This window comes from Artemia franciscana, chromosome 9, assembly GCF_032884065.1.
Source record: "Artemia franciscana chromosome 9, ASM3288406v1, whole genome shotgun sequence".
Lineage (NCBI taxonomy): Eukaryota > Metazoa > Arthropoda > Branchiopoda > Anostraca > Artemiidae > Artemia > Artemia franciscana.
The window spans coordinates 38,508,992-38,518,555 of record NC_088871.1 but is presented as its reverse complement, the minus strand read 5'-3'; the positions used below and the strand labels follow the sequence as shown (position 1 = coordinate 38,518,555).

At 35.8% G+C, this 9,564-nt stretch overlaps 1 protein-coding gene across 1 annotated transcript in view; it reads right to left on the bottom strand.

The window, feature by feature from the left end:
- The window catches only part of LOC136031390 (protein bric-a-brac 1-like), a 120,738-nt gene that overhangs the window by 110,846 nt on the left and 328 nt on the right, over window positions 1–9,564 (bottom strand). The window lies entirely within an intron of this gene.

Sequence of the window (9,564 nt, the reverse complement as noted above, 5' to 3'; positions counted from 1 at the left end):
TGGAGGAGTTCTGAGACCCAAACCTCAAACAAAGCCTAGTGCAAAATATTTATTGTGAAAATTAATTAAACTAGGATCAAAACATTCTCTGTTTCGTTTTCAGATATTCCAACTCATATTCCATCTCAGCGTTCTCTTTCTGACAACAAATTTACGTGAAATTTAACAAAAAGTTCTTAGAAGAAATAATGTGATGCAGAAATATTTTTTAATATGCAAAAATTGTCTAATTACATGTAAAAACAACAGCACTATAAATAGAACTCTAGAAACTAATAAACAAGAAACGATGATAAAGCTATTGACAATGATAGAATATTAAAAATAAAAATGGAAATATTCTTTCCAAAGCTGTATGCAATGAAACTATCAGACTTGATAAGCACTTAGGCATTTTGAATCGGGGACGACTTCAAATTTTGTGTTGCAGGAGGGGAGGAAAAACCTCCCAAGTGCTCAATTCAATGGGGCAACAATGATTAACGCTTTTTAAAAGCAGTGCGGCTGCAACTTACGAAAGAAAATTCATCATATTTTTTTGTCCTAATATCCTAACTGATACCGCTTGTTTTTTCTCTTACTTTTGACTATAACCCATAATATTGGCACTTTTTTTTAACTATACAAGGCTATTTTGTGTTCAATTGTTTCATTCGTTAAGTAGGTCTTAGCCTTAATACCTTATGTTTTTTTTTTTTTTTTTTTTTTTTTTTTTATTAAAAGGTACTAAGTTCTGTAGCATGTCTCTCGGCTTCGTTTGTAACAGTCAGAATGACACTTCATTTGTAACAGTCAGAATGACAAATTGTGAAGGAGCGAGCCATAGTGGAAATTTTCGTGCATCATTTCCCATTAGAATTCCAATAAAACGCACAAAATTCCCAAGAATTGCCCTTTATAATAAGATGTCGTAATGGTTATTCCCGACTGCCCCTATACAAACAGCTTCGAGACTTTACGCTAAGCTGAAATCAACTTAATGCGTTCCGCATTGCCAAGTTCTTCCTATTGAATCTTTCAAAAATCTGTAACCTGTGTCCGTAAAAGGCACCTTCAACATGATTTAGCCAAATTTCTGTTTATATATTTTTTTCTCAATTGCCTCTTTAAAAGATTGCGGTAGGCCATCTACGGTAGATATTAAAGTTGCCTCCTCAAAAAGAACTAAATGGTCAGGATTTTCGTATGTATGCTGGACCAGAGCTGAATCCAAGTAGTCATTTTTATTTTCAAATCTCAGAGACTTATTTATTGAAATTTGGTGTTCATGCAATCATTCTCCTAGTTGTTGGTGGGTCCTTAAAGTTAAATTTTGAACTTACTCTATAATCTAGACGATCCAAATATTTTTACTTACAGTAAAACCAAGGTCTGAATATATATTTTTTTAAAGGTTGTAGTACTTTACAGCCTCAGAGAGAATTTGTTTGGGACAACAAAATATCTATGCGTCACCTTGCGTAAAACCACGCACTCGCATTCCTATGCCACACTCAAAATTCTGCCATACGCATCAATAAATACCGATGGCTTCTAACCATCAGATTCAGATGTGTGAGATTTGAAAATCTGTATGTGACAATGACCTGACGTTGGTTTAATTGCTAGCTTCTTGCTCTTAGATTCATCAATGAACATTTTTTAACAAAAATTTCCCAAGAGTACCCAATCCTCCCATAAATTTTGTTACTAAAATAGGAGTTTTTACAAAACACTACCCTTATTTATTTTTACCTGATACCAGACCCGAGGGTGTGGTATAAAATATATTCTTGCTCAAGCCAAAAAAACTCGATCCACATCTTCCTGTTGGACTTGGGAACGGAATGAATCCCATTCCTTAGCAATTTTACAGTGATCCACGTTTCTCTATTTACTGAATTAAACAATTTATTCAACAAATAAGAAATACTGTGTGGACCATGAAAAAGGGAAAACTTGGATGAGATACAGAACTTTAAAAGATAGGAAATTTAGCCTTGGGATTAAGAGATATATAAATTAGGAAGGGTGTAGGATCATTAAGCATTACAAAAACTTTACACGATGTCTCGAACGAAGCTCCTGATACAGAAAATTGTCTTGGTGTAAACTTGGACACTGATAGCATCTAGACATCTGGGAGCAAAATACTTCCTATATTTTAAGGTATATTAAGGTATTTTAAGGTATATTAAGGTACTTTATGGTATTCTAGGGTATATTGATGTATTTTAAGGTATATTAAGGCATAAGGTAAGATTTTGGTTCTTTCTTTAGACCAAAGTACAACTAAAAGATATTCTAATCTTCTCTAGGACAGTGACAAGTGACTTTTAAAGAAAATACATAGAAGGCAGAAAACCAGTACCGCCATGGTGACGAGGAAACATTGGCCTCACTATTAAAATTTTTTGCCGCCCATGCCTACGTAGATTTTGAGAAGCAGCCTCTTTGAATTTTCATTGAAAAAGAACCTTTTTTAGTATTCTCATTTGAAAAAAAATAAGAAACAACAAACTGCCCCTACTCCCTGAATTTAAAAAACTCATTTTACTCTCAGCCCCCTGCGTTTTCGTGAATAGACGCCAATACAAAAAGCCTTCATAAAAAATCTTAGGATCTTTTTTGACCGTGAATGCTGAAATCTTGTCCCTTTGAAATAGGATAATATTGGATTTTGGGATTCTTGGACCCTGCAACAGTCTCCTTTCATCTAATTAGGCCTGCGGCCCCACTTGAAACCTCAACCAGCATTAATTTTACACTATCAAAACTATTACATAAATGAGCTATAACTCAGTCTGCTTTTCTTTATTGTGTTGCGAGAGCAACACTTTGGTTTTGTCCCGTTTTTTTTCCGATGCCGCCGATCTCGGCTTATTCCCGGAAACTGGTAAGGGTCTAGCCTGTGCGGTTTTTGCGGAAAATGTGGACCTCAGGCCGGATTGATGAATATGACATTAAATTTTGGAAAGCTCCGCAGAACTCTTGCCTGGGGCCAAAAAGGATGGTTTTTGCTTGTCCACGAGCCAGAGCCTATGGTGTGCGAAGTGAAGTGGAGTTATATAGCTTATGTCAGAGAGGAGTATCTGAAATTGTGCAGACAAGCTTTCGTTTCATCAAACCATGTTTCTGCTTTCGAGTGGAAAGCTCCGTTCTAGCAGGCAAGCAGGCAGGCACCACTTTCAAATTGAAGATGGACTAAAATCTACAAGTGCTAAATATATGCGGCAGTTACCCGGCCCCACAGCCAATATATCTTCTTTGAGTGATAAATAGAAAAATTTACAGAAGCAAAAAAGCGGCATTTTCCCACGGGTCCGAAAGGGTTGCCGTGATTTCGGGTGGGTTTATCATTTGTTTTTTCGGACTTGGGACTGAGGTAGAGAAATGTTATCAGATGTTCCTCTTAAACTTTAAAAGTCCTGTCATTGCTAAAGAAATTGGAGCTTATCCTTTGCTCCTTTCTAAGTGGCGACGCTAAAAAGTTGGCGTACGGCAAAAAAAAAAAAATCAACTTTTGAACTAAGACAGACAGAATTTTTTTTTCAACGGCAATCGATAGCTCTTGATGAGCTGATCAAAGTATATATCATCCATTTTTTTGGTACAAAACTTCCTTCATGAGATATACTAATTTGAAAGTTTCAAGGGGTTGACAACTTCAATATTAGGGTACACACTGACACCAAAAATAGGCCGATACCAATTGTGAGACAAGTAGAGGACTTGTAAGCAACAGTCAGCTGTTAGACCATAATCATCTTCGGCAATAAGGGGTTTGCAACTTTGACTAGTTGGTGTACCTATTATTTGTTTCCGGTGTATTTGATGGTAAGACCAATTTGGTTTCAATGGTAAGACATTCAGGGGACTTGTAAGTAATAATCGTCTGTTAGGCTACAATCATCTTCAGTGAAGAGGGGTTTGTAAATTTTTCTAGTTGGTGTAGCCTACCCATACTCACTATAACCTAAAATTAAGTGTTTATGCAACAGGTACAAACGATAACGTAAAACAATGAGGTAGTTTCGTAATAATTAGTGTCACCTATGGTATTTTAATCCTGAAAAGTTACGGATAGCTTTATAATACCAACTAGATTACATAAGATATTGTTCCAAGTTTTCATCCGTCATGATGTCTACGATTGAAAAGGATAAAGTTCAACTGGCTGCAAAGTCAATTTAGTCCCTTCTTTCGATATTCTTTTGTTATTGTTGTTTTTTCAACGCTGAGGAATAGCCTTTTATCATGTGATTACTGATCGTGTTCTTCTTTGAACATAACGTTTTAAGAGCTTCGATAGGCTGACAACTTCAGCGTTTAACCGATAGCAAAGAAACAAAACCAAAGTGTTGCTCTCGCAACACTTTATTCGGCGAAGCCGGAAAAAGGTTGCCAAAACACTTCACTTTGCTCAGGCAACGTAGGTCTAGTTTATTTATATTTCTTCATAGCGTTATTTTTTCTCTTTTCAAATATGGGTTTGTCAATCTATTTGTCAGTTAAAATTGCAACTCTTTTTTATCCCAATTTCTTGTCGTCTAATTCACTCAAAATTTACACACAAGGCTGTACCAAGTGCCATTTTCATACATTTGCCAACTTTCAGACATTTTTCATAAGGGATTGCCGACTTTCAGAAATCACGCACAGCAGGTAGCGCGTACCAAACGTGACGAAAATGTGCCAAGCAAGGCAGAGCTGAGCAACACGCTTGGCGATCCAAGATTTACATCCGTCGGAAAGTGGGCGAACCACTGCAATTTTATGAAAGCGGTATTATCGACGCTCATGTAGTTACGCGCTTATGTACGTTAATCTTACTAACCAGACAATTACAAGCCGTAATGAGTGACAAATCACAATCAATACCTATAACATGTTTTTTTTTTTACGGTAAAGTTAATACCTCAACTTTTCGAAAATTAATAATTATAATAATGTATATGCAAACAAATGATACAATTCAAGTTTTAAACGTTTCAGTAACATTGGAGTTTTTGATCTAATGTCTTATTCTGATTTTAAAGCAACTTCTTCAGCTTATTCCAGAGAACGAAACTTATGCAAAATCCTCCTAAAAGAGTACATCTCACAATTCGTACCATATAACAACAAATTTGAAAGGGTAGCGTATATTTGATGGCTAAATTCTACATTGAAATTAGTTTTAATCAAGTAAATGAAACATTTACTTTGATAAACAGAATGGCGAATTTCAACATATAAAAAAGGTAAAACTGATAGTCCGTTTGAATATCATAGAATAGAACAGCTATCACGGAACGGGTGCAACCTAATGAAGAGCGAGCCAAGGCCCATAATAACCAAAAGTTTAAAAACAAGTTTTTAAAGAACTTTATAGCGAGAGAATTGTCAATTGTAGCTGATCCTATTTCTACTATTTCCAACTTCCATTTTCTTTGAATATTCTCAGTTCTTATTTCCATTAATATTGTTAGTAAAATATTATTTTGAAAACAAATTTACATGAATTCTGAAAAAATGATCCTGAAAACCCATTACATAAAGGCTTCGGGTCGAAATGGAAAGTAAACCATAGAAAATGCCATTATCGAAAACCCCGCACGGAAAAATTACACCCCCCTCCGTTTTGAACAACAAGGAAAACCACTTGATTTGCATGGGGTGGCATTGACGTGTATTTTTTTTTCTTAGCCGCAAGTAGGGCACTGCAACATCATTGAGAACTGTTAAAGGGCTCATTTGAAAGTGAAATTTTGCATCTACCCTCTTCTTATAAATTTGATAACGAAATCATAAAACATTACACGGCATTCAAAAAGTCAACTTTCGGTGCCATTTCTAGAGCGCATGAATGGAAAGAGTACCATAATTTCCATGGTTAAAAACCCCAAAGATCTGAGGTATACAATCCCCCTTCTTCTATATTACTCCTTCAAGCCACCCTTAATATTTACATAAATTGTCTACTGATTAACAGAACTAGCGGGATACTGCAACATCACAGAGAGCAGTATAAGTTCTGATCTAAAAGCTAATTTTTATATCTCCATAATCGCTATGGTTGAAAAACCTTCGAATTTTAAAATGCCCCCTATTGTATACTCTCCCTCCCGTCCTCCTAGTAAGTTTCATAAATCGTGAGCTGACAAGCAGAAGTCCCAGGCTGCTGTAATATTGTAAAGAGACGTTTAATGGCTCATTGTAAAGCTCTTGACCATGTGCACATACTCTTTGTAAATTCATCTCGATAATTCGAGTATAGTTCCATGCGGCACCAACAATGGCATTTTTTGGCGCAGCTCTTAGAGTAGAATTGCCGAGAAACATAAAAGAGTACCATACGAGTCAACATGGTCGAAAATAGATAATCAGAGTTTGGAAGTCACTCCTTTTCAGTACTACGGTTTTCAGCCTCGCAACCTAGCAAAAATGCTACCCCTTATAGCAACCTAGTAAAAAGTGCTACCCCTTATATCAACCTAGTACAAACAAACACCACCCTATAGTAACCAAAAGTTACAAACAAGTTTCGAAAAATTGGCAGTTGAAGCTGATTCAAAAATGGTAGCTATTGATTCGATTAATCTTAATAATAAAGTTTATTACAAAAATTCTATATATTACAAAAAGATTTGAAAAGATTCGTAAGCCCCCTCGAAAATACCTTTCCCTTGAGGGCTCGCAATTATTTCTTCTCTTCTTTGTCTCTGGTTCAACGCAACCGCATAACCACAATCAATTAGCGTAAAAATTTGAATTGAATTTGAATTGATAGGGAAAAATAATAATGCTCCATATTTTCTTTGGATTTTACTTTCCAGTTCGCGAATAAACGCCTTAAGTTGTAGCTTGTAATTATTAAATATTGACTTTTTTTACTCGCTTCTGTTTTTTTAACGCTTTTTCTGCCAAATTATTCGAGCACTTAAAATATTGAAATCCAAGATGCAAAATAACGAAAGCATAATTTCTTTGAGAAGCTAAAGATTTTTTTTTGTAAAATCTGGAATAGAAATGGCACGAATTTTAGTAAATTCTATAAACTCTACTGGGGGAGTAATTTGCTATAGGACAGAGGTTCAAATTCCCCAACAGACCCCAGTTTGCTACCCCCAAGCTACAGTTTAAGGCCTACAAAAATCTTGTAAAAACTAAGACGAGCCTACATAATTCAAGCATCCTTAGAAGCGGATTAGTTTTGTTATGTATAAGATTATTTTTATGGTACTGCACGGCTCATTTTTCATTTGACTGGGGGAAAATAGCCTCCAAATTTGCCCCCCTCCAAGATTTTGACAAAATTACGCTACTGAACTGCATTTTCAAAATCTATTGAATGTCCCCTCAGTTTTGTAAAATTTCTATAGGATATATTTCATTTCGGGCAGTTTTTCATTAACAATGGTATTTTTATCTACATGTTTTCAAAGATACCGAGGAGAATTTTAAGAAGAATTTTACCTGCAGAAAATACCTACAGAAAATTTAAGACAATTTTACCTACAGAAAACAGGTTAATACCTCTATAATTACTACACTCACTCTTGTCACCTTTCTTATACAGGATTTTAATCAGGGCTCCTATAACCACTAAGTACTTCTCCTTTATCAAATATCATGTTCATAATCTTCAGTAGCTTATTTCTAACCTCATAGCCACCATATTTGAGTAACTCATTTACCACACTATCAGCACCTGGGGCTTATTTATTTTTTAATCCTTTTAGTACGGTCACAAATTCTTTCTCATAAAATAAATCTTCTTTCACATCCAAGGCGTCACAACTTTTTCATTTTCCTAATTGTTTCCTCATTTTCCTCATTTCCTTTTAACTAATTGTGGCCATATTTCTAGCTTTAACTAGGACAAGTCCAGATTGACTACTCCCTCTAAATTTATTAACACGCCAATACAATATTTTACTATTATGCTGTCTAGCTGCATCTTCCAGATCCTCGCTAATTTTATCCATAGCCTCCATTTCACAACTTCTTAGTTCATACTTTAATGCTTTCTCTACTTTCTTCACATTACTCTTATTTACATATGATCTGTCACTCACATAATTCTTGTACAAGCCTGTCCGCCATTTCAATAAACATAAAGCATTTTCACTAATATTCTTAGCTGCATTCCTAATTTTCTTCCCTAAGACACCATCAGCAACTTTACAAATTATTTTCCATCTTCCATCTTCTACATTGTTAAATTTTAAACTCTCCAGTTTCGTATTCAACTGTTCTTGAAAATTTTCTCTCAAATTCTCACCCTGGAGTCTACCAACGTCATTACTTCCCGGTATGTAGTTACCCTTCCGATATTTCACCGTTAAATTAACCATAGACACTACTAGATGATGATCTTTACTTATATAACTAAAGGGTATATATTACCCATATCCTCTAGTATCTTGTACAGATCCTGCCAGTCTTCGGTAGACGATGACATAATCAATAAGGTTAACTGTCCTTCCATCACGTGAATACCACGTTAAATTATAGGCCATTTTTTGACCAAATACTGAATTGGCTAAAACTAGATTGTTATGTCTACAAAATTGCAGCAGTCTACAGCCATTACTGTTTTCTTTTCCAACATCAACTTTGCCTAGGCTAGGAAACTATCTATCCATATTTCTAACGACCTGAGCGTCAAAAATCTCCAAAAGAGATCACCACATTTCTACCTGGGACCCTTTCTATTTGTTCCTGTAACTGTAAGTAAAGTTCATCTGAGTCACTACTATCTCCGTCAGTTGGTTCAACAGGGACATATACTACTGTGACTGATACCCTGCACTGTTTAGTCATAACATGATTGATTAGTATTCTATTTTTATTAATACCTTTCCAACCTAAACAGGACTTAGCAGCTCCCTTATTTACTACAAGCCCTACTCCCTCTCAATGTACTCCATCCTTCCTGCCTGAGTAAATAAATTCTGTATCACCTAATTTCATGTTTCCCACCCCTTTCGAAGCATTTAGATTCGTAAGTCTTAATAAAGATATGATAGTTATTTTTAACGCCGAAGCAATCCATCTGGCAATTTTCATATTCTTTAAATCATTGAAATAATTTTGGACTCAATAATCAATGGTCCCAGAAACCAGTGCAGGACGGAGACCAGCATATCTTCTCAGGTTTATACCGAAGTACTTAAGCCGGCTTAAAACCGGACAGCAAGAAGTCCCTGGGACCTCCATTTGAATGGAGCCTTTGTGCAATCCTGGACCCATTTTGGTCACAACAAGGTTTCCAGGACTTGGCAATGCTTTTTTATTAACAAGAGTCGAAATCCTGCACCGACAATCTCAAGCCTAATACCCCCGACTCATTATGTATTCATGCCCAACCCATAGCAGACAAATAAGCTAAAAAGAGATTTTTCAGCCCAAAAATGCCCACCAAAACAGACCAGCCCAGAAAAATTATCCATTAATCAGAATTCCGTTCGAATTATTTGTCGTTTACTAGGCTATAATGTTTTAGAAGAGTACCCCTTCTCAAGTGGGAACAGAGGTGACCGCAGATAATTTCTTAAACCACATTGACCTGCCATAACACAAAGAAAAAAAACGAGCAAA